This window comes from Lissotriton helveticus, chromosome 3_1, assembly GCF_964261635.1.
Source record: "Lissotriton helveticus chromosome 3_1, aLisHel1.1, whole genome shotgun sequence".
Classification (NCBI taxonomy): domain Eukaryota; kingdom Metazoa; phylum Chordata; class Amphibia; order Caudata; family Salamandridae; genus Lissotriton; species Lissotriton helveticus.
Window position 1 is genome coordinate 413,975,130 of NC_136061.1, and position 22,673 is coordinate 413,997,802.

At 45.2% G+C, this 22,673-nt stretch overlaps 1 protein-coding gene across 1 annotated transcript in view; it reads left to right on the forward strand.

Moving 5' to 3' along the window:
* Positions 1-22,673, forward strand: part of KIAA2012 (KIAA2012 ortholog) — a 758,941-nt gene that overhangs the window by 581,735 nt on the left and 154,533 nt on the right. The window lies entirely within an intron of this gene.

Below are 22,673 nucleotides of genomic sequence, written 5' to 3' on the forward strand. Positions count from 1 at the left end.
TGAGGTTATTGCGTCCATTGGTTTGGCGTGTCTAAAATCTCTATAGGAATTAAATGGGAAACATACTTTTTTTTACCCCCCCCCCCCTTTTTTTCGGCAAACGCTGGATGGATCACCTTGAAATATCCCATGTACAACAAGACCCAACTTGACATTTTATGGGGAAAGGTTTGTGAAGATTCGTCAAGCGGTGCCAAAGTTATAGCCAAGTCCCCCCCAAAAAATTCTAAGGAAACATAGTCCTACTTATAACTACCTACTGGTGACAACAAACAGGCACCGACTCCGTGAGGAATTTTGGCACAAAAGGCGATTTATTCCAACAAAGTCAGCCTAGTTTCGGCGGCAGGACCGCCTTGTTCACTGAATAAAAAGTTCTGTGATTTACAACCTTAAATACATAACCACCATTTTCCCTTGGTTGCTCTAGCAACCGGAACATATCATAGACATAGAAGCTGCTCAATGACCATGCTCCGTGACAGTGCAAAAAATGAAACAGCAAAAAACACATAATGGTATACAAGAGTATTTTGCAGTTAATACCATAAACAATACTGTATGAGTTTAAATAATTCACTCATTTGTATTAAAAAGCAATAGAGAATGTATATTGCCTCTGTTCCCAACATCTAGAGAATAACTGATCTTGTGTGTGGTGTCTTAACGTGCGTGTCATGAACATAGAAGTGACATAAGTGATTCTGTGGTGCCTCCCCCATGTGTTCCAAAAAATGTTATGTTTAAGTTTAGTGGGCCGCGCACATAGCAGGTTATATTACAGTGCCAAATACACTAGACATTTTATAACTGTCAGTGAGGATTGCCTGAAGAGTGGCGAACTAAATGTCATTCCCGGGGCAGTTGGGTCTTCTTACTCCCTGCGCATACATGTAGGCCCTGACAAGTGTCTGTGGGTGCTGCCTGAGCTGATAAAGAAACCCAGTGCCTGTATTACTCAATACGTAGGAGAATGCCAGTGGGAAAGAGAAGCTTATGTGCCTACATTGCGGGGTTAGCTAATAATAAGGAGGAGGGGTAGGGGAAGGAGGTTTTTGCCGTGGAGACAGTCCTGCCCCAGTGGGCCTGCGGTTCAAGCGCGATGTCCATGTGTGGATAAAAATTATATTAGTCAAAAAGAGAGGCTTGGTGTGTGTCGGGATGGGGAAAGGGAAAATAATAAGTAGTACTAAAAAATCTGAAGAGAGAACTTTACGCTAGGAGGAACGCATAACAGAGTAGTTGCGATCGGGTGTAACTGAGAAGTTACAAGTGGACATTCAGCTCTTCATCGGCATTCATCCCTTGTGGGATTTTCGAGTTGAGGAGAATGATGTATCTTGATTCTAATCTCCGTAATGCCAGTTGCCTGTTTCCTCCCTTCGGATTTTTAGGAACATTGTCAATGACAAAGTAGGAGAGGTCCTGGGCATTCCCTGCATGACACAAATTGATGTGACGTGCCACTGGGTATGTTTGGTCATCATTCGCAATAGCCCTTAGATGCTGCAGGATGCGAATGTGAACCGGGTGGATAGTACTGCCTACATAGATTTTGGTGCATGTGCATTGTAAGATATACACAGCGAAATCTGTTTTGCAATTATAGCTGCCACGTATGATGTATGGTGTCTGTCTGAAGGGCATAGTTACAGATTTCATGTTGGTTCCGTGTCTACAGGCTTTACACGTACTACACCTTGTGAAACCTTTGGATGAATGTAACCAGTTTTGGGTTTTCACTATAGCTGGCGCATTAGGCACAAACTCTTGCCGCATAGATTTCGCCCTTCTGAAACTGTTCGATGGTACTTTATGGTATGTGGGGCCCAATATTGGATCACTACGGACAGTGTTCCAATGTCTGTAGAGTATTTTCCTTACTGTTGTGTGGTAGGCAATACACCCAGGGATGAGTCTTTGGATACCTACTACATTTCTCGTTTTCTGTTTGTTGTTGTTAAACAGTAATTCTTCTCTCGTAACTTGCTCACTTCTGGTTTTGGCTTTGGCTAGAGTTTCTGCTTTGTACCCTCTCCTCTGTAGTCTGCTGAAAAGCTCATTAGTAGATTTTTGCAAGCCTTCCTCAGTGCTACAGTTTCGTCTCATTCTAAGGCATTCAGCATAAGGAATATCTTCCTTGACGCTGTTGTGGTGGAAACTATTCGCGTGCAATATTGCATTCCCTGCTGTGGTCTTTCTGTATGTTCTGGACTGCAAATAGTTATTTTCTATTTACATTTCTATGTCTAGAAACTGAATACAGGTCTTACTGGTATGGCTGTATATATATATACGCAACATTTGAGAGCTATCGTAAACTCCGACCCGGCTTACCCAGTTGCCCGGCATTTTAAGGCCACCAACGAAAATGATTTAAACTGTTTACAGTATTTCGTTATTGATGCGGTGGCACCCAGCAAGAGAGGGGGGCAACAGGGAAAAATGCTTACGGCAACTGTGTGGTGTATTTACTATGGGTACTGTATCGATCCCCCTATTTCTGACCCTTGTCTGGTTAATAATTAACTAGCAGCCATTCAACTGCACAGAAACCCGTTATCTGATTAGCCACACAACGGCACAGAAGCCCGTTATCTGATTAGGTCATAGCGCATGCCATCTCATTAGGCAAGCACTATTCCTCCAGCCCCCTAATAGGCATACAGTGTTCTCAAAACAAATCAAACCTACCACGACCTGGGAAATCCCCACAGCCATTGTTTTGATTTAGCCGAGAACTTCAGTAAAGAATGTGCGAACGATCAGTTCGTATGACATCCTTATTGACGTATTTATGTCCATCCTTACGTCAATCCCGGCACCTTTCAGGTATAAATAATACCGACATTGCCTTAAGCAAACACACGAGGTGGTGACAAGATTGGAGCAGCGAGACTTGCCGAGGAGCCCAGCTGACAGCGAAGCCCACAGACGCTGCCCCTCCTTTCTGACGTGCTGAGAGAGAGAGACGCTGCCTTTTCTCCTGCCAAGAAATCCAGCTCCGGCGCTTCCAAGCAGCCCTCGCAGGCAGCTGGAATATCAAGACCTGAGATAGAGATACCAGCCCTCCAGCCTTCTAAACTCCCAGGTACTGAACTGAATCATCCTTTGTAGAGAATTCTTGAAGCAGACCCTTGGCAAAGCAAACTTAACTTAAACTGCTACTTATCTACTCCCGCCACGTATTTGGCTTAGGTCAGGTACATTGGGGTAGGCGTAGTTAGAAGCACCAGTTGAGTACGATTAGTCAATGTATATATGTATGTATCTATTTTATCCATTTTAAGTATCATATGGCTAAGAAACCATATCAATGCTTTTACAGTATTATTTTATAATTCTGTTATTACTGTATGCACTTTACTTAACTCTAAGTATTACAATAATAGCGATTCATTTCTCTTGTATGAGAAAAGAGACTGAACAATAAATAACATCTTTTTATTGAACACGCCCGTCTCTTCCTTTTCTCTACAATCTGGTGAAACTAAGAATGCACTGAACTGACTGAGTAAAATAAGTTGTCTTTTGTTTTCACACGACTCTAGAGATACACTCTTGATTAGGGGAGAGCAAAGTTGTCATGTTCTATGGTTGTCAGAAACTAAATCCCTTCTTGTCTATCCAGGGAAGTTAAACTCCTCCTTGTCTATTCGAGAAAGTTTCTAGTGAACTCTGAGCTAGCTGGCACAAACATTAAACTTTAAGTCTAATATCGTCAGTAGAAGACCTAGTTAACCTCTGTCCTACGTCTATACTATTGAAGATATTATTCCAATGCGCAGAGCCTATTGGGATGATAGGAACTACACTACATGGCGCCCAACGTGTTTGGATGGGCGATAAATCTAACGTAAGACATTAGAGTAACTCAGTCGTGCTTTTTCACACAGACCCCTTTTCCCCATAATACTCCAAAGACGTCTGGAGTGGGTGAAAGGTTAAATCCGCCAAACTTAGTAGGAGGAGACTCCTATGTATGGTTCTTGGTTTATTCAACGTTGAAGGATACACTGTTCCAAAATATTGTGCATCTAATCTTTGTTTCCATAGAAACCTGATCTGCAAATAAATAAAATAATTTTCTTGACATTAGAATGTCAGAAACTGAAGAAGAAAGGGAGACAGTTAGAATAGCAGCTGAACTCCTAGCAGCTGACAATACTCTGCTGCAAACTGACCCGGAGGCAATACTCATCCCGGTCAACATAAGGAAATCTATAACTTTAAAACTTATAGAAAATGGGCTGACACCGAGAGGTGGTACAGTCATATTCGTAATCGAGGCACACGAATATCGGCAGACAGAGGTATTCTATTCATGGATAAACTTTCCAGCAGCAAACGCTGTAACAAAGGACTTCCACTATTACAAAATAGAGGAACCTCCAAATGAGTACACTCCTTTCGAGGAGGTGGAAATACCACTCAAATACCAAGAGCACCTGCTCTGGTTTAATGGCGCCCTAAAACATAATAATCACATCACCAGGCTCGGTCCACTAGGTAGACCAGGAGCAACGTGGCCGGTCCTATCCGGATACATACCACATCCAGACATTGAAGAAATGTCTGCACCAGATCTTTTAGCACAGCTAAAACAACTAATTAAAATACACAGACAATTAGTCCAATATGTAATGCGGACTTCAACAGTCCAACCAGCTATTAAAATTCCACAGCTGATCCCTCACCAGGGGAACACAAATAAAATTACACCACAGAACATACAGTCCTGTCTAGGTAAAGTACCCGCAAAACGGGAACAAATTCCATTCTGGTTAGCACAAAAAATCACTCAAATAGAGGCGGTATTTCCAGATACCACCCCGGTTGAGAAACACAGGATTCTGACTATCTGTCTTCCAATGGGAATCGCACCACATGTGGAGGACTGTGACACTTGGGGTACAGTCTTTGCTTCCATTTACACAAAAACACATGGTGTTCCATCCATGTCAGTAATACCAGATGTGCTAAAACAAATTCAAGATGAATACGGTCCAGAACCTGCTTTAACTCTTGGTATGAAATTACTAAAAGACTTCAAGCAGGTCTCGGCAATATTACTAGCCAATATAAAGGGAGAAGCAGCAAATGTGGCGATCCACCAGAGGTTAAAAGATACAGATATAGCAGACCAACCATTCGAGATTGCCAGAATCATAGAAAAATCCTATGAAGAACTAGGAAGAGATAGTTTGGGTGGAAAACCGGTGAAACCCCAACTAATTGAAAAACCTGAAAAAATATTTATTAAAAATAATCTAAACACTCACAAAAAGAACTGGGATGGAAATAAACAATCCACTCCTAAAGAAAAAAGATTCCAGTCCAGAGGAAGGTCTCCTCGGCGGAGAGAAAGATCTCCGGACCAAGGACACAAGTCTCCCCAAAGGGAGCCCTCTGAGAAAAAATACAACCTTAGAAATAGGGATAATCTGAAGAAACCCGATAGATATCAAGATATTGATACACGTCCCTCTCAATCTTATCAGACTTCCTCGCAGAAATCGGAAAGGAGAGGACGGTCAGAACACAGGGAAGAGCACGTCAAGTCCAAAGACAAGGAACCTGCTCATCAAAATAAAAAATTACAGTTTCCAAAAAAGAAGGTAGCCAGTATTAAAGTAATCAACCATGCCGAGAATACTGAGGACACAGCTGAAAAACGGAGAATGGGCTCAGACAATGCTACAAAGCGCAGCAGAAGTGAGCATAGCTCGCAAGATCCTTATGAATCATCTGGAGACAGTGGACACGAATGAATACATTCAGGTGGAAACTGCAGATACCAGAGTTAGCAAACCTCATAAAATATACGAAATAACATTGCGTATAGAGGGGGATAAGACTAGGAAAATAAGGGGTCTCTTTTGGGATAATCTCTCCAAAGGCTATGATATCCTTCTAGCTGAAAGAGTCTGGCCACCAGAGTTTGTCAGGGAGTGCCCTCATGGCGAAGAAATAATTATGCCTGCCTTCTCAAATCATATTCCAATTCATAAAAAATATACACTTGCAAGGAAGTGGGCAGTAGCCCAAGCTCCTGCATTATATAAAAACCATGTGGGATGGGATGAGGACTCTCCTCCTCACAAAATCCAGTTAAAATCACAACCTACTGCTCAGAGACAGTATCCAATTAAGCAAGAAGCTAAAAAACGGGTAAAAGAGATCCTAGATCAACTTGAATACCAGGAGGTGATTGAAACTTGCACCTCACAAATGAATAATCCTTTGTTTCCTGTCTCCAAACCATACAATTCATATCGTCTTGTTTTGGACTACAGACAACTTAACTCATGTTGCAAAACTTTTGCAGTACAAAACTCGCATAGTGCTGCACTAATGAATAACATAGTGCGCAAAAAATGCAAAACAACATTAGACATCTCTAATGGATTCTTCTGTCAAAATATAGCACCAGAAAGCAGATATTTGACCGCGTTCTCAATAAATGGCGCGCAAAAAATTTCTGTCGTTTGCCCCAGGGGTTCAAGAACAGCCCAGGATTATTCTCAGCAAGAGTAACAGAGTTACTACAAATATATGATGATGAGGCATTATCTTATGTCGATGACATCTATCTAACAGATGATGACTTGGATACTCACTTGAAGAGAGTGAACACCATAATACTTGGGTTCGCAGCAAAGGGTTACAAATTCAACTTTAAAAAGTCAAGAATTGCCCATCTAACTGTCCTGTTTTTAGGATATGATCTATCAAGTGAAGGCAAAAGCCTGGCTGACAATTTCCTAGAGAAATGTGCTGTAATCCAAGCACCTAGAACACTAAAAAACTTACAATCAATTCTAGGTTTCCTAAATTTCAGAAGAACTTACATTATAAATTATGCAGAGAGAGTTAAACCTCTCTATGACCTTATAAAACCAGATTTTAAAAGAATCAATTGGACTCAAAAACACACAGAAATGTTGAGATCTTTACAAACAGATATGTTAGTCAAAACAAAATTACAAACACGTGACAACACACGCAACCTTGTGATTCGAGTCATCCCAGGAAGATGCGGATTCACATACCTGACCTCTAATGAGGGAGAGAAGGTACCAATAGCATACAAATCACACTTGTACACAAAAGCTGAAATGAAATTTACCCCAACGGAAAAAATTCTAACCGCGGTACAGACTGCAGTAGCAAAAGAACGAGCCCTAGCACAAGGTAAACGAATAATCATCGTGACACCGATACCAGCCCTGGAGGCGGTAACAAAGGCAAGCATTCCGAATGCTAAAGCACTCCATCCGAGATGGATACAATGGGCTAATTCTCTTGCTGCAACAGACGTGGCATACGAATTTGATCCCAACTTAAAAACACAAGAGTTTCTCCAATATGAATTCGAATGTCCTCTGCCGACCGAGAACATTACGGCTGTATAATATATACAGACGGATCAGCACAACCCGCAGTGGGGGGTAAGCAAGCTTACAGTGCTGCGTGCGCGATTGTAAAAGGTCGCTGGCACGAAGGAAAATTTAAACCAGTGGTCACTAAAACGCAATCTCTAGGAGATTGTACAGCTCAGCGAGCTGAACTACTAGCATTCAAGATGGTGCTTGAAAATACCGATCGAGAATTCCCCACACTCATAGTGTGCGATTCATATTATTGCGTCCAATCTTACAATGAATACTTGCAGATCTGGGTTCAGAACGGTTTTAAAGATGCAAAAGGTGGAACAATAAAGCAAAAAGTGCTTTGGGAACAAGTAGTTCTTTTACAGAAAGAACTACCAAAAACTCACGTGATACACTCACTGAGTCATCAGCGTGATGGCGTTCACGTTGCAGGGAATTCATTGGCTGAGACAGCCACAGCGGTAGCAACTAAATCGGCTTCCGTAGCTACAAAAAAGCGTGCAGTAAAATACATTGACGGTGAAACTGTGCTGGCAGTAAAAACGTCATCAAAAGGCGACTGCTCAGCGCTACCGATCAATTACCCACTCAATTATACATACATAATCGATGCAAACTCAGTCCCTTTTGCTCGAATCCCTGGAGTGGGGGATAGAGTAATTCCAAACATGGACAGGAGAGGCTTGTTAATAGCAGACGCACATATGGGTGAGGGTCTCAGACACCTTAAGCTAAAAGATTCTCTGGAAGAATTACAATCAGTGTACTGGTGGCCAGGCATGAGCCTGCATCATCACATTTTTGTAAAAAACTGCCCAGACTGCAATAGAGATCGCAGTGGCGAGAGAAACGGTTTAATATCATGGCGTTTCACTCCAGAATGTATCAAATCAACAAAAAAAATAAAACCCAGTATGAATAATGCGTCGTATTAACATGAAGAGACTATTTTCACTGATAATGTAGGCCCCAACTTTCGGCTGACGTCGGAACTGTTATACAAAGATTTGCGAGTCTATAATGGCATATACGCTAGAAGCATGTTACGTTCTGACCAAAATCTTTCCTTTAGCTCTAGAACAGCTTATGGGGGTGCCTGGCCAGAATTAACATTGCATTGCGGGACTCTTCTCACTTCCTTCCTGAGGGAAACGGGATGGTGTAAAGAAAAAACCATGGCATAAAGCAATCTATAACAGCAAAGGTATTAGGTTTGGGAGCTGGGTGGGTCAAACATTTAATAAGTGTCCAACGTAGTCTAAATAACCTGCCAAGAAATTCTCTGAAAGGACTCAGTCCGTACGAACTATTGTTTGGGACTAGAATGTTAATCCAGGACTTAGATAGTCAGACTTCAGTGGTTAAAGAAAAATGCTTTGATATCAAAGATCGCTTGGCTATTTTACAGGACTTAAATGAAACAAGAAAAGACCTGAGCAACATAAAGTTGAAACAGCAGCCAGCAACCACTGAAGAAAAACCACCTGTCCCAGCAAGGCCTGTCTGGATTCCAAAAGTCGGGGATCTAGTCAGAGAAAAGATCGCGGTAAAGAAGGAATTTGGGCCTTCTTACAGAAAAGCAGTTCCTGTCTTGTCTATCAACGGGACAAGATCAGTAGTACTACCGCCCCTTGCTGGTAAAAAGTAGAACCGAGTCATATCCATCGACCTGGTTAAACCACAATCATGTGGCCGATAACAAATAGTAGGCCAAGTGGACTCCCAAGAAGTAGCAGAACACCAAAGTTTGCTACATCCACAGAGGTTCAATCTGAAAGACTGATCACATTTGGAAAATCTACAGTGAAACAACAAGGACTATGCAACAAAGCAATGGAACTTGAACCTCTTAAAACCCAAATCAAAGCTTTTCATCAAGAAACAACAACCTACATGTAACTACAGATTCTTCTAATGAAACAAAGCAAAAGCCAAAAACAAGAAGTAATCCAGAAGCAATTGGAACAATTGACAGAACGGCATCCGGCTACTTCATCAACTTTGATGATTCTTCAGAAGAACAAAGCGAACCAGAAGTACAGCCATCAACAAAATTTTTTAAAGACAAAGCAGAGGAACTTTTTCAGCAACTAGAGAGAACCTATCTGACTTCTCCATGGATTGAAATTTGGGTGACATTAGGTGCATTTGTCCTCATACTTTGGCTCATCATGGTACTATGCTTGGGACATTTCATTGAGGGAAAATATGCTAAAATGGACACAGCAAGCCAGAAAATCAACTTGGTCCTTAAACCACACACATCTTCACATGTCAAGAAAAGAGAACTTTCTTCAGTGAACTTCACAGCCAATCCTATACCAGGCGGTGTAGCATGGGACAATACTGATTATGAAATCTATGGCCCGGTTGAAATCCTGAAGTATCCACACCAATTTAAGATCTCGTTAAGTGACTTTGTAAAACCAAGCACATTTGCTGATGATTGGGACTTTGAAAGTATTAATGATATGATGTCTGACCTAGTAATGTCTGCTAAATTTACAAAACATGATTATTTACAGGGTTCATCTAATTATGATCAAATGTTCTGCTATAACCACTATGGTAACCATTATCTCCATAAATCTGCACAACCTAGAAATGTTTTAAATTATAACCAATGGGAACATTGTGCTACTCCACCAAAGGGTAGTTCCAAAACATTTTTTGATAAATATTCATACTTTTCAGGGTTTAATACAAGTAATGCAGAAACATTTTATTTCAAATTGTCAAATAAGACAGGTATGAAGACCATGCTTACAAACACAAAATTGATATATTCAGATTCATTTTTTGAGCAAATGAATACATTTGGTTTTGATTTCTGGAACAGTAACATTGAAACAAAAACTGTTTGGGGTACAAAAGATTGGCAAGTACAAGATATAGAATCATTGTTCAGAGCATGCATGATTCCAGAACAAATTATATTTTTGAATGACACTATTCAACAAACTACCTGTCTTGGCTTAGCCAAAATCAAAGACTTAAACAAACCGTCTATTCCAAAGCCAACAACGAATAGTAATAACTCTATAGAGGTTGAGATAGACGTAAACCATATTTTAAACCAAAACAGAACACATCCTGATTGGAAACAATGGTTGATCTGGCCCACAGACACAAATAACTGTCAAGACAGATTCCTGAACAAAATACAGGGGTTCAAATTGACCAGGCCAGACCCTAGATATTCCCAAAGACAACATCCAGGGATAGTAACTACTTACAGTGTGGGCAAGCTCTGCCTTCAATGGCTACAAACATCCACACTGGCAGAAATTAAGCAACACCTAACTTTACTTCAAGAAGGTGCTGACTTGCGTGATTTCATTATGGGACCACGCAAACAGCGTCAAAAACGTTTCATAGCGGCCTCTATATATGCAGCTTACAATGAAGTTTGGAAAGTAACTCAAATTGAGACAGCAGAAAAAATACGGGAAATTGACCGTATTAATTTGGAAAAATCACTTTCTGTTGTGGACAATGGGTTAATGACTCTGTCCTCCAGAATATATTCACTGGACAGTATTGTATCTTCAGCAATCGATATAATATCGCAAGACTTACTGATGTTACAACACGGTCAGTCCCAATTGCGTTCTATTGTACAACTTGGCTGGACGTTACAAAATCTGCGTTCAGGCTATGTGCCTTGGCGTTTAATCAACACAACGTCACTATTTAATATCTTTAACCTTACTGATAAACAAATCAGTTTGGCACAGAAGGGCGCTGACTATACAATTCTGAGCATTGAAAAACTTGAGAGATTACCATTGACAATGTCAGAACGACCTGTCATTGAATGGATAATACACGGGATAATAAATATTCCGATAACAACTTTCCAGTTTCAATACTGCCAAAAATATATACAGGCAGGCCAGTATGAAAGGTTGGGTAAAGGATACATTAAGTCAACATGGAACTTGCCCTATACACACGCATGTGTTAGTAATAAAGGACAAAGTGTGTTCCTTAGTGGCAATAATTGGGAAAGGTCACTAAGCGGTACACTTCTGTGTCAGGGTATTAGTTTGCATGGAGCTTGTGAAGGGAACTCAAATAACCTTTCATGTCACCAGCTAGGCACACCTGCAACACAAATAGAACCATTCTTTAAGAGACTCTCGAACGGGAGTTACATTCTAATTGTAGATCGCAGATGTTGCAGTCTGCTGCCCGGAAAACCTTATCTCATAACCGTGACTACGAAGGTCATGTGCTGTGAACGAGTATTGTACCCGAACGATGCCCGAGACAGGGAGGCAAGGTTGTGGCCCAGTTTGAAGATTTCTTCTATTCGAATTGATACTTTAAGCAGAATGAAGACAGTGCTCCTACAGACGCCAACCATGTTATCGTCATCAAAAGAAACATATGATCTCCAAGTTGCAAGGACAACGGCTGAGATTCATTCACTGTTATCAACCAATTCCCCCATACATTTCGCAGAAATACTGAGCGAAATCTTAAATATTTCTGATACAAGCGGAATCGCGAGTGTATTTAAGACAGTGTTTTCGAGAGCTTTAACCCCATTCAAAGCCATCCTGGGTATTTTTTCCTGATTTTGTCCATTCCATCTTTGGCGGACTTCCTCTCCTTTTGGGACTAGTGGCAGGCATCCTATTTTTGATCCTGTTACTTCGCTATGGCAAACCACGTCACAGACAAGACACCAGCGATAATGGAAGAAACAATCCGAGCTATTGGCTACCGGGACCGCATAACTAAAGTCCTTGGACTAGCAAGGCTACGAGATTTAAACATGACTTGGTTTCTTTCATTCAGACCGATGTGGCAAAGTTGTGTTATGCCTGTATTAAGGTGCTTGCTATGCGGCGAAGAATGCGTGTTGGACACCTGTCTGACACTACAATCGGATGTGCCAATGGACGCAGAGACTTTGTTGGGTCCGGTAACGGCTCATGCATTGTGCTGTCCCCAGCGGCTACCAATCCTGATGACGGCATTCGTGGAGACTTCACCACTACGATTGAAGAGTTGTGAAGTACAAGATGAAAGCAGCATCGATCAGGTACAACCTTCTGTCAGCTATGCTGAACAAAACATCTATGAAGGCAATCATGCTCATGAATGCATGTTACAAAATTTATCCGAGCTAGTGGAACTTTCACAAGAAGCAGTTGACAGTTTTTTCGAAAGTCTCAACAATATGATGTTTTCACCAGAGCAGAAAGAATGACTTTGAACAAACTAGCACACGGCGTTCCCTACACCCTGTATTTGGCCTTCAACTTTGAAAATACAGCAAAAGAAATTTTCTCACCAGTTTTTACAGAGAGCGAGACATTTTTTCCCCTTCCATTCCAAAATATTTACGAATTTTTTGGGACACTTATCTTCTGCTTAAAGTAAAACTATTCTTAGAGAACAACATTTCTATCTTTAGCTACTCAAGACACATTAGCTACCCTCTAGCATGTTCACGAGTATTATGATTTTTGTGATGAGATGGTCTCGACTTTTTTCTTCTGTATTAAGAGCCATTTCATGTGTAATTTCCGCATTTCCTTCATGCTGATTTCAAAATATGCGTTTAGATTTAGCTTTATTATGCTGCTTGAAGTGCATATAGTGACTATACTCATCTTTTCGTGTATTTCCCATTTTGCAATTTCAAAATGCATTTGATTTATTTTGGGGTGGTTCGGTATACACATTCACTACTAGTATGTTTACTATGCCTAGACTTGTAAATATGGACATAGATTACGTGGAGTGGGTGTGGTGTATTTACTATGGGTACTGTATCGATCCCCCTATTTCTGACCCTTGTCTGGTTAATAATTAACTAGCAGCCATTCAACTGCACAGACACCCGTTATCTGATTAGCCACACAACGGCACAGAAGCCCGTTATCTGATTAGGTCATAGCGCATGCCATCTCATTAGGCAAGCACTATTCCTCCAGCCCCCTAATAGGCATACGGTGTTCTCAAAACAAATCAAACCTACCACGACCTGGGAAATCCCCACAGCCATTGTTTTGATTTAGCCGAGAACTTCAGTAAAGAATGTGCGAACGATCAGTTCGTATGACATCCTTATTGACGTATTTATGTCCATCCTTACGTCAATCCCGGCACCTTTCAGGTATAAATAATACCAACATTGCCTTAAGCAAACACACGAGGTGGTGACAAGATTGGAGCAGCGAGACTTGCCGAGGAGCCCAGCTGACAGCGAAGCCCACAGACGCTGCCCCTTCTTTCTGACGCGCTGAGAGAGAGAGACGCTGCCTTTTCTCCTGCCGAGAAATCCAGCTCTGGCGCTTCCAAGCAGCCCTCGCAGGCAGCTGGAATATCAAGACCTGAGATAGAGATACCATCCCTCCAGCCTTCTAAACTCCCAGGTACTGAACTGAATCATCCTTTGTAGAGAATTCTTGAAGCAGACCCTTGGCAAAGCAAACTTAACTTAAACTGCTACTTATCTACTCCCGCCACGTATTAGGCTTAGGTCAGGTACATTGGGGTAGGCGTAGTTAGAAGCACCAGTTGAGTACGATTAGTCAATGTATATATGTATGTATCTATTTTATCCATTTTAAGTATCATATGGCTAAGAAACCATATCAATGCTTTTACAGTATTATTTTATAATTCTGTTATTACTGTATGCACTTTACTTAACTCTAAGTATTACAATAATAGCGATTCATTTCTCTTGTATGAGAAAAGAGACTGATCAATAAATAACATCTTTTTATTGAACACGCCCGTCTCTTCCTTTTCTCTACAATCTGGTGAAACTAAGAATGCACTGAACTGACTGAGTAAAATAAGTTGTCTTTTGTTTTCACACGACTCTAGAGATACACTCTTGATTAGGGGAGAGCAAAGTTGTCATGTTCTATGGTTGTCAGAAACTAAATCCCTTCTTGTCTATCCAGGGAAGTTAAACTCCTCCTTGTCTATTCGAGAAAGTTTCTAGTGAACTCTGAGCTAGCTGGCACAAACATTAAACTTTAAGTCTAATATCGTCAGTAGAAGACCTAGTTAACCTCTGTCCTACGTCTATACTATTGAAGATATTATTCCAATGCGCAGAGCCTATTGGGATGATAGGAACTACACTACAACTGGAGTCAAGGTACATAGTTAACTTAGACTGTAAGGCTCCACTGGGGTTGAATTTAGGGGAAGACCTTTACAATTTCCTGTGAATGGTGCCTTTAAGAAGAGTCCATGTCGCATGTTTTAGCTCAGTTACAGTGTTCGTTGTTGTATAAACAGATTTGCCTCTGAATCCTGGTTTTTGATTTTACATGATGGAACCCACTAGTTTTTGTTCTTTGGAGGATGCTCGTTGTCTTTTACCTTGGGTCGATATTTTTGACTGTTTATGGTTTTACATGTACACCACTCATGAAATTCCAGCCCTTTTTTGAACTATTTGAAGGATTGCCCATATAGTTCCTAGTCACATCAATTATACAAATAATATATTAGCTACTTTCATCTGAGAGACTAGCCTATTAAAAGTTTATGTGATTAGAGCGAGCATATCCACACAGTCCTGACAACCCGTGGTTCTGCTGTCTTCATTCCATTCAATATTATGTATTTAGTAACACATTTTAATCACCCACTGTTAGACCTGGCATCCTTGGCGTGGGTCTCCTTGCGCTATCTCCCCTAGGCCTCCCACGTGCAGGACCCATTCTTCAGGCTGGACTCGCTCATGCCCCACACCATAGCCCCGTGCGAGGCCTTCTAATGATAAGCTAACCTCTGACATTACCGATTCCCTATGACCCCGGGGAGGTAACAGAAACTCCTGAGCAGCACCCCGATCTCCAGGGTTCATGAGGCATACTTGTAGAGAATAACTGTAGAAATCCCCAGTGTAGAAATAGCTCTGTCTCCTAAAGATCCCTGACTCCTCAAACCGGACTTCGGGCCATGAGAAACGTGGAGGCCGAAACAACCATGCCAAATTGTCTCCCCAGCCTGGTGGGAGAGGGGTGGAGTAGTTTCTGTCGAACGTCCTGCATCCCCCAGGGGCCGGCCCCGCTCCCCGCTGGCCGTCTGACGACCCTGCCGCCGACTTTGAGAAGAACAAGGTGCCATCTGGTGGGGAGCCCCGACAATCAGGGCAGGGGCCCCCGGGGACCCCCTGCCAGATCAAAGGACATCAAAGACATTAGGAACTATAACTGGAGGTCCCTTTTTCTGCCCCGATCAGTTGACGTTTGGAACCCAAGAGCCCTGCTGACGTTGTCGCGGCTCATCCGACCCATACCCCATGTATGTTTGATTTGCAACAGTATGAGCCCTGCTGACCTGGTCGCGGCTTGACTCGCATTCAAGGACACATCATCTTCAACAGTCCGAGCCCTGCTGACCTGGTCGTGGCTCGACTCGCATTCAAAGACGCATCACCTTCCACGGCGCGAGCCCCGCTAACCTGGTCGCGGCTCGACTCGCATTCAAAGACACATCACCTTCAACTGCGCAAGCCCTGCTGACCTGGTCGCGGCTCAACTCGCATTCAAAGGCGTATCATCTTCTACAGTCTGAGCCCTGCTGAACTGGCCGCGGCTCAACTCGCATTCAAAGGCGCAGCATCCTCAACAGCGCGAGCCCAGCTGACTGTATCCCGCCACGACTCGTACGCAAGTACGCATCGTCCCCGCCTCTGAGCTCAGCAGCCTTTCACCTCAGCTCGTGATCAGTGAGCCGGACGCCCGGTACACCCCGTACCCGCAGCTCAGCAGCCTTTCACCGCGGCTCGTGATCAGCGAGCCAGGCACCAAGGACGCCTCGTACCTTCCGCCGCAACCCCGCAGCTACTCATCGCGGTTCCCCTGAACCGACCCGGACTGCCGTACGCCTCGTATCCGTGGATTCGAATCCACCTCCTGGTTGACTGTGAGTACCTGAGTCGCCACCACGACTCGAACCCAGCCCGAACTGTTCTTCGGGACAACGCGCATGGGGTCACCTCTGTCCCCAACCTTATTGTAGTGTGTACCCCTTTCCCGTATTGACCTGGTGATAAATGTTATATAAAGAACCCCTTAGTTTTATACACAACTGGTGTGGTGTCCATTTGTAGTGTGGTGAGACCATACTGTGCATGACCATAAGTGCGTGACCCTCTCATCTGAGGATCAGACTAAAGCGCTCAGCAACGTTCCTAGAGGAGGTGGGTCCGTGTTTGGTCAGAAGTATCTATCTCTGCCAACCAGAGACCTCCAAATCTGACACTGGAAGCAACGGAAGGATTTCGAACTGGCATTTATGGTTACTGTACAGTGAGTTACTGACCTACTACCTAGCGAGGGCAGGTCCTAACGTAGCTCGTAGGTGGTGAAACTAAGTCCTTTTTGACCGACTATTCCCAGAACTGGTTAAGGAGAAGTCTCATCCCCCGACAACCATTAGTCTTAGTGGACCCAACTTAAACCCAGCTTTTCAAGAAGACCAACTGGAAAGTTACGCCCATAGGGAGCTGAGACAATTCTGTAAAGACTTTAGAATTTCTACCACTGGCCTAAGCACCAAGGAAGATTTCCAAAAGGCCCTGAGGGCCTGGATAGAGTCCAGAGCCTCCCCCCCATGTAGAAGGAAACGGCGTCGGTGATGGGCAGCAGGACGAACCCGGGGTTTAGGAGAGAGAGAGAGCAGTCTCCCCTGCGCGTAGCAGCGCGTCAGAGAGAGGCCTGTCCCCAGAGTAGCTGGCGGACCGAGAGAAAAGCAGAGCCCACGAGTTAGAATTAGCTAAGCTCAAAATCGAAGGCGAACTGAAACTAGCGGAAAGAAAGTTAGCTATGGAAGAGTTGAGATTACAAGGGAAGTTAAATGAGAAAAAGCTACAGCTGGAACATGAGGGCAGAAAACTCCAGTTAGAGCATGAACGGAGTTTGAAGGAGCTCAAGCTCAAGGCTAGGAATGAGGACGCTGTGCCCCTGGGGAACTGAGAGGCCCCTCCCCCTGTAGAAGCTAAGGTACACATCCCCAAAGATGTAGTAATGGAATACTATAGGAATGATGACATCCAACAGTGGTTTAAAGCATATGAGGCAGCTATGACCTCCCACCGGGTCCCTGAGAAGGATTGGGGGGCCAGGTTATGGGGGTGGTTCCTGAGGGAGGGGAGGGATACCTTGCTAGACCTACCCTCCACGGTACTGAATTCCTACAGCCACATGAAGGAGGCGCTGCTATCTAGATATGGGCTCACCCCAGAGATGTACAGGCAGCGATTCAGGGATTGCAAAAATCTCCCTGGCACCACTTGGGTGGAGTATGTTAACTTTTACAGCAGAGCATTAGAAGGTTGGATCAAGGGCAGCAAGGTCACCCCTTTTGAAGAATGATTTGATTTGATAGCCTGGGAGCACTTGTCCTTAAATTGCTTTGTAGAATTGCGCCAGCACCTACTTGACAGCAAGCTTACTAACCCGAGAAGGCTAGCTGTGGAGGCGGACCGCTGGGTGAACCCCCGGGTCCCCAGGGGCCCAGTGGGAGACTATGCCAGGTATGGGCAGTGTCCCCGACAGCGAGGAGGGGGAAGCCAAGGTAGGCAGCGGGAATTCCAGCCAGGGCCCCAACGTAGCCCCCAAGGGAACCCGCAGCAATGATCCCAGCCTCCCCCGGTAACAAGCCCCGGAGCCCCCTCAGGCAGGCTTGGGCCCCGGAGCGCCATATCTTGTTATAGATGCCAGCAACCAGGCCACTAGGCCAGTGATACCCAGTATCCCCTATACAAAAGGCCTGTCACCTCTGGTACCCCAACCCGCCAGGTAGCCAGAGTCGCACTAGGGGAGGAGTTAGAGGCCCCCGAGGAGTGGGAACCCATAGCAATGTCCCTGGTCTCCCTAGGAGATGGAGAAATGGTCCCCAGGACCCGGCTGCCGGCCAACACAAAAAAATACAGGCAGTGGGTGACCATCAATGGGCACCGGGTAGGTGCCCTTCGCGACACCGGTGCTAGTGTCACGGCTGTCTGCTGTCAGCTGGTCTCTGAGGGGCAAATTGTACTTCACACCTTCTGCCCAGTCATTGTGGCTGACAACTCTGAGAGTCTATGCAAAATAGCCCAAATTTCCTTTGAGTGGGGGGAAGTCTCAGGCACCTTGCAAGTAGCTGTCAGACCCGCCATGCCTGTGGATTGTTTACTGGGCAACGATTTGGAGAGATCACCATGGCCGCAGGTGGAGCGGAAGGCTCACCTAGAAATGTTAGGACTGCCCGAGTGGGTGTGCGTCACCACTCGATCCATGGCTGCCAAGATGGGTGCGTAAGAGGACCTGGAGCCTGAGAGAGTGGCCCAGGTCCCCGCCTTAGAGAGGAGCGGGGGGGGAGTACGGGTGACCGGATCCCTCCATCCCGTGGCCCCAGAGGAGGCCAACCCTGAGGGGGATGCTCTGGAACCTACCGGAGAACAGATCGCGGAGCCGAGTGACCTACCTGAGCTGGCCCAGTGGCAGCAAGAGGATGGGCCTTCAAGGGACGAGCTCTGCCAGGAACAAAACAACTGCCCCTCTCTCATAGGTGAACGGCAGCAGGCCGCCGCCCAGGCGGACGGCGACCAGTCCGGGTCCCACTGGATCTGCTGGGAGAATGGCCTCTTATACAGCGAGCCTAAGTCTGCTGAGCTAGGTTCACCCGTGTGATGGTTGTACCCCTACACTTCAGAGACTTCCTACTGGGCCTGGCCCATGATGTGCCGTTAGCTGGGCACCTCGGACAAGATAAGACCTACCACCGGCTTGTCACCCATTTCTACTGGCCCCGGATGCGCCAAAATGTAGGAATCCACTGCAAATCCTGTCAGACTTGCCAAGCGAGTGGGAAAAGTGGGGGAAAGTGCAAGGCTCCCCTACAGCCCTTCCCGGTGGTCAGTAACCCCTTTGAGTGAGTGGTTTTCGACATTGTGGGGCCTCTGGATCCCAGGACTGCCATGGGCAACCGGTTTATCCTGGTCTTGGTGGGCCATGCCACCCGGTACCCTGAAGCCTTCCCTCTCCGAACAGTGACGGCCCCCTTGGTGGGGCGGGCCCTAATGGGGATATTCTCCCGTGTGTGATTCCCCAGTGAGGTAGTGCGTGACCGGGGGACCTCAGGATACTGGCAAATCGCCCTCACAGAAGGGGCAAAGAAGAGATCCGCCTTATCCACCCCAGATGGGCACTACCAATTCCGGGTGATGCCCTTTGGGATGAAGAATGCCACTGCCACCTTCCGGAGACTGGTCAACCGGGTACTGGTAGGGCTGGAGGAATTCAGCACCGCCTACCTGGATGACATTGCAGTGTTCAGCACCAACTGGGGAGAAAACTAGCTGCATCTCTGGGAGGTGTTGATGGCCCTGTGCCGAGCAGGCCTCACCATCAAGGCCAGTAAGTGCCAGATTGGACAGGGGTCAGTGGTCTACCTGGGCCACCAGGTAGGGAGCGGCCAGGTGGCGCCCCTCCAACTCAAAATCGACGCCATCCTAGCTTGGGAAGCCCCCACGACCCAGACAGAAGTGAGGGCCTTCCTATGCCTCACCGGCTATTACAGGAGATTCATCAAAGGGTATGGCAGCTTGGTGGGACCCCTGACAGAAATAACTTCCAAGAAACAGCCTAAAAAAGTAAATTGGACCCCCACCTGACAGAAAGCTTGAAGACAGCCATGTGCACGGCCCCAGTAATTCAGGCACCTGACTACTCACGGGAATTTGTTGTCCAGACAGATGCCTCAGAGCATGGCATAGGGGCAGTTCTCTCACAGCTAAAAGAGGAGGGCCAAGACCAACCAGTAGCGTTCATTAGGAGGAGGTTACTACCCAGGGAACAAAGGTGGAGTACCATTGAGTGGGAGGCCTTTGCTGTGGTCTGGGCCCTGAAAAAGCTGAGGCCCTACCTGTTCGGGACCCACTTCCGGGTCCAAACCGACCACAGGCCCCTCAGATGGTTAATGCAGATGAGGGGGGAGAATCCAAAACTATTGAGATGTTCCATTTCCCTACAGGGGATGGACTTCATGGTAGAACACCGCCCTGGCACCGACCACGCCAACGCTGATGGTCTGTCCAGATATTTTCGCCTTAGTGAAGAGAACACCCAAGGGGATGGGTAGTTCTCCCCGCCTTTCAGCTGGGGGAGATGCGTGTTAGACCTGTCATCCTTGGCGTGGGTCTCCTTGTGTTATCTCCCCTAGGCCTCTCACGTGTAGGACCCATTCTTCAGGCTGGACTCGCTCATGCCCCACACCATAGCCCCGTGCGAGGCCTTCTAATGATAAGCTAACATCTGACATCATCGATTCCCTATGACCCCGGGGAGGTAAGAGAAACTCCCGAGCAGCACCCCCGATCTCCAGGGTTCATGAGGCATACTTGTAGAGAATAACTGTAGAAATCCTCAATGTAGAAATAGCCCTGTCTCCTAAGGATCCCTGACTCCTCAAACCGGACTTTGGGCCATGAGAAACGTGGAGGCCGAAACCACCATGCCAAATTGTCTCCCCAGCCTGGTGTTAGCTGGCAGCCCCTAAGTGAGAGGGGTGGAGTAGTTTCCTTTTTCTGCCCCGGTCAGTTGACTTTTGGAACCCGAGAGCCCTGCTGACTTTGTCGCGGCTCATTCGACCTGTACCCCATGTATGTTTGATTTGCAACAGTATGAGCCCTGCTGACCTGGTCGCGGCTCGACTCGCATTCAAGGACGCATCATCTTCAACAGTCCGAGGCCTGCTGACCTGGTCGCGGCTCGACTCACATTCAAAGACGCATCACCGTCCACGGCGCGAGCCCTGCTGACCTGGTCGCGGCTCGACTCGCATTCAAAGACGCATCACTTTCAACGGCGTGAGCCCTGCTGACCTGGTCGTGGCTCGACTCGCATTCAAAGACGCATCACCTTCAACGGCGCGAGCCCTGCTGACCTGGTCACGGCTCGACTCGCATTCAAAGGTGCAGCGCGAGCCCAGCTGACTGTGTCCCGGCTCCACTCGTACGTGAGTACGCATCGTCCCCCGTACCCGCAGCGCAGCAGCCTTTCACCGCGGCTCGTGATCAGCGAGCCGGGCACCATGTACGCCTCGTACCTTCCACCGCAACCCCGCAGCTACTCATCGCGGTTCCCCTGAACTGACCCGGACTGCCGTACGCCTCGTACCCGTGGATTCGAATACACCTCCCGGTTGACTGTGAGTACCTGAGTCGCCACCACGACTCGAACCCAGCCCGAACTGTTATTCGCGACAACGCGCATGGGGTCACCTCTGTCCCCAACCTTATTGTAGTGTGTACCCCTTTCCCGTATTGACCTGGTGATAAATGTTATATAAAGAACCCCTTAGTTTTATACCCAACTGGTGTGGTGTCCATTTGTAGTGTGGTGAGACCTTACTGTGCATGACCATAAGTGCGTGACCCTCTCATCTGAGGATCAGACGAAAGCGCTCGGCAACTTTCCTAGAGGAGGTGGGTCCCTGTTTGGTCAGAAGTATCTACCTCTGCCAACCAGAGACCTCCAAATCTAACACCCACTTTTTTATACTTTATTTAGTATTATAGTTTTATGCACATCACCACATAGGACACTATATAAGTTTATTCATATAGTGGTGCCGTAGTGGTACAGGTTAATTAAGTACAGGAGACAATGAATTTAGCCATCCACGAAATAGTTGTCCTATATACGATATATTCCTCTGTTTTTTTCTAGGTCTATTTTAACCTATATCCCTCCGCGTATTTGCACAGCGATCAATACTTGTATAAGATGATCTAGCTTAGCGTATTTGCTTACATTCATCTTTGCACTAGTGATCAGGATTATCCTGATTTTAAGGTCGCAGGGGGAATTTAACATTGAGTCTTATTATCGTATTGGTATGACCATTGTTGCACAAGCATTCATGTCCAGTTTTGCATTTTTTGCACAATTTTGCAATATTTTGCACTAATAACTCATGATCAATTTAGGTTCGCCCACTGTCTTTATTGAATGGCTCCTAACATTATCCTTTAATAAGCATTTTTAATAGCAAACAGTTGCCTTTTAACATCATTTATGCAATATATAACAAATGTATTTGTATATTTATATATAGTTTTAATTTGCATTATTCGACTTATTTAATCGTTTTTTACATAGGCACTTTGCACTTTTGATATATATATTTATATTCAATGTAATGCTTATTGTGTCGTTTGACATTGAAAAGGGAATAAGTAAACACTTTATGTACAGTTAATTATTTCTTTGGGGCCAAAATCGAACTGTTCTTGACATTTGGTCA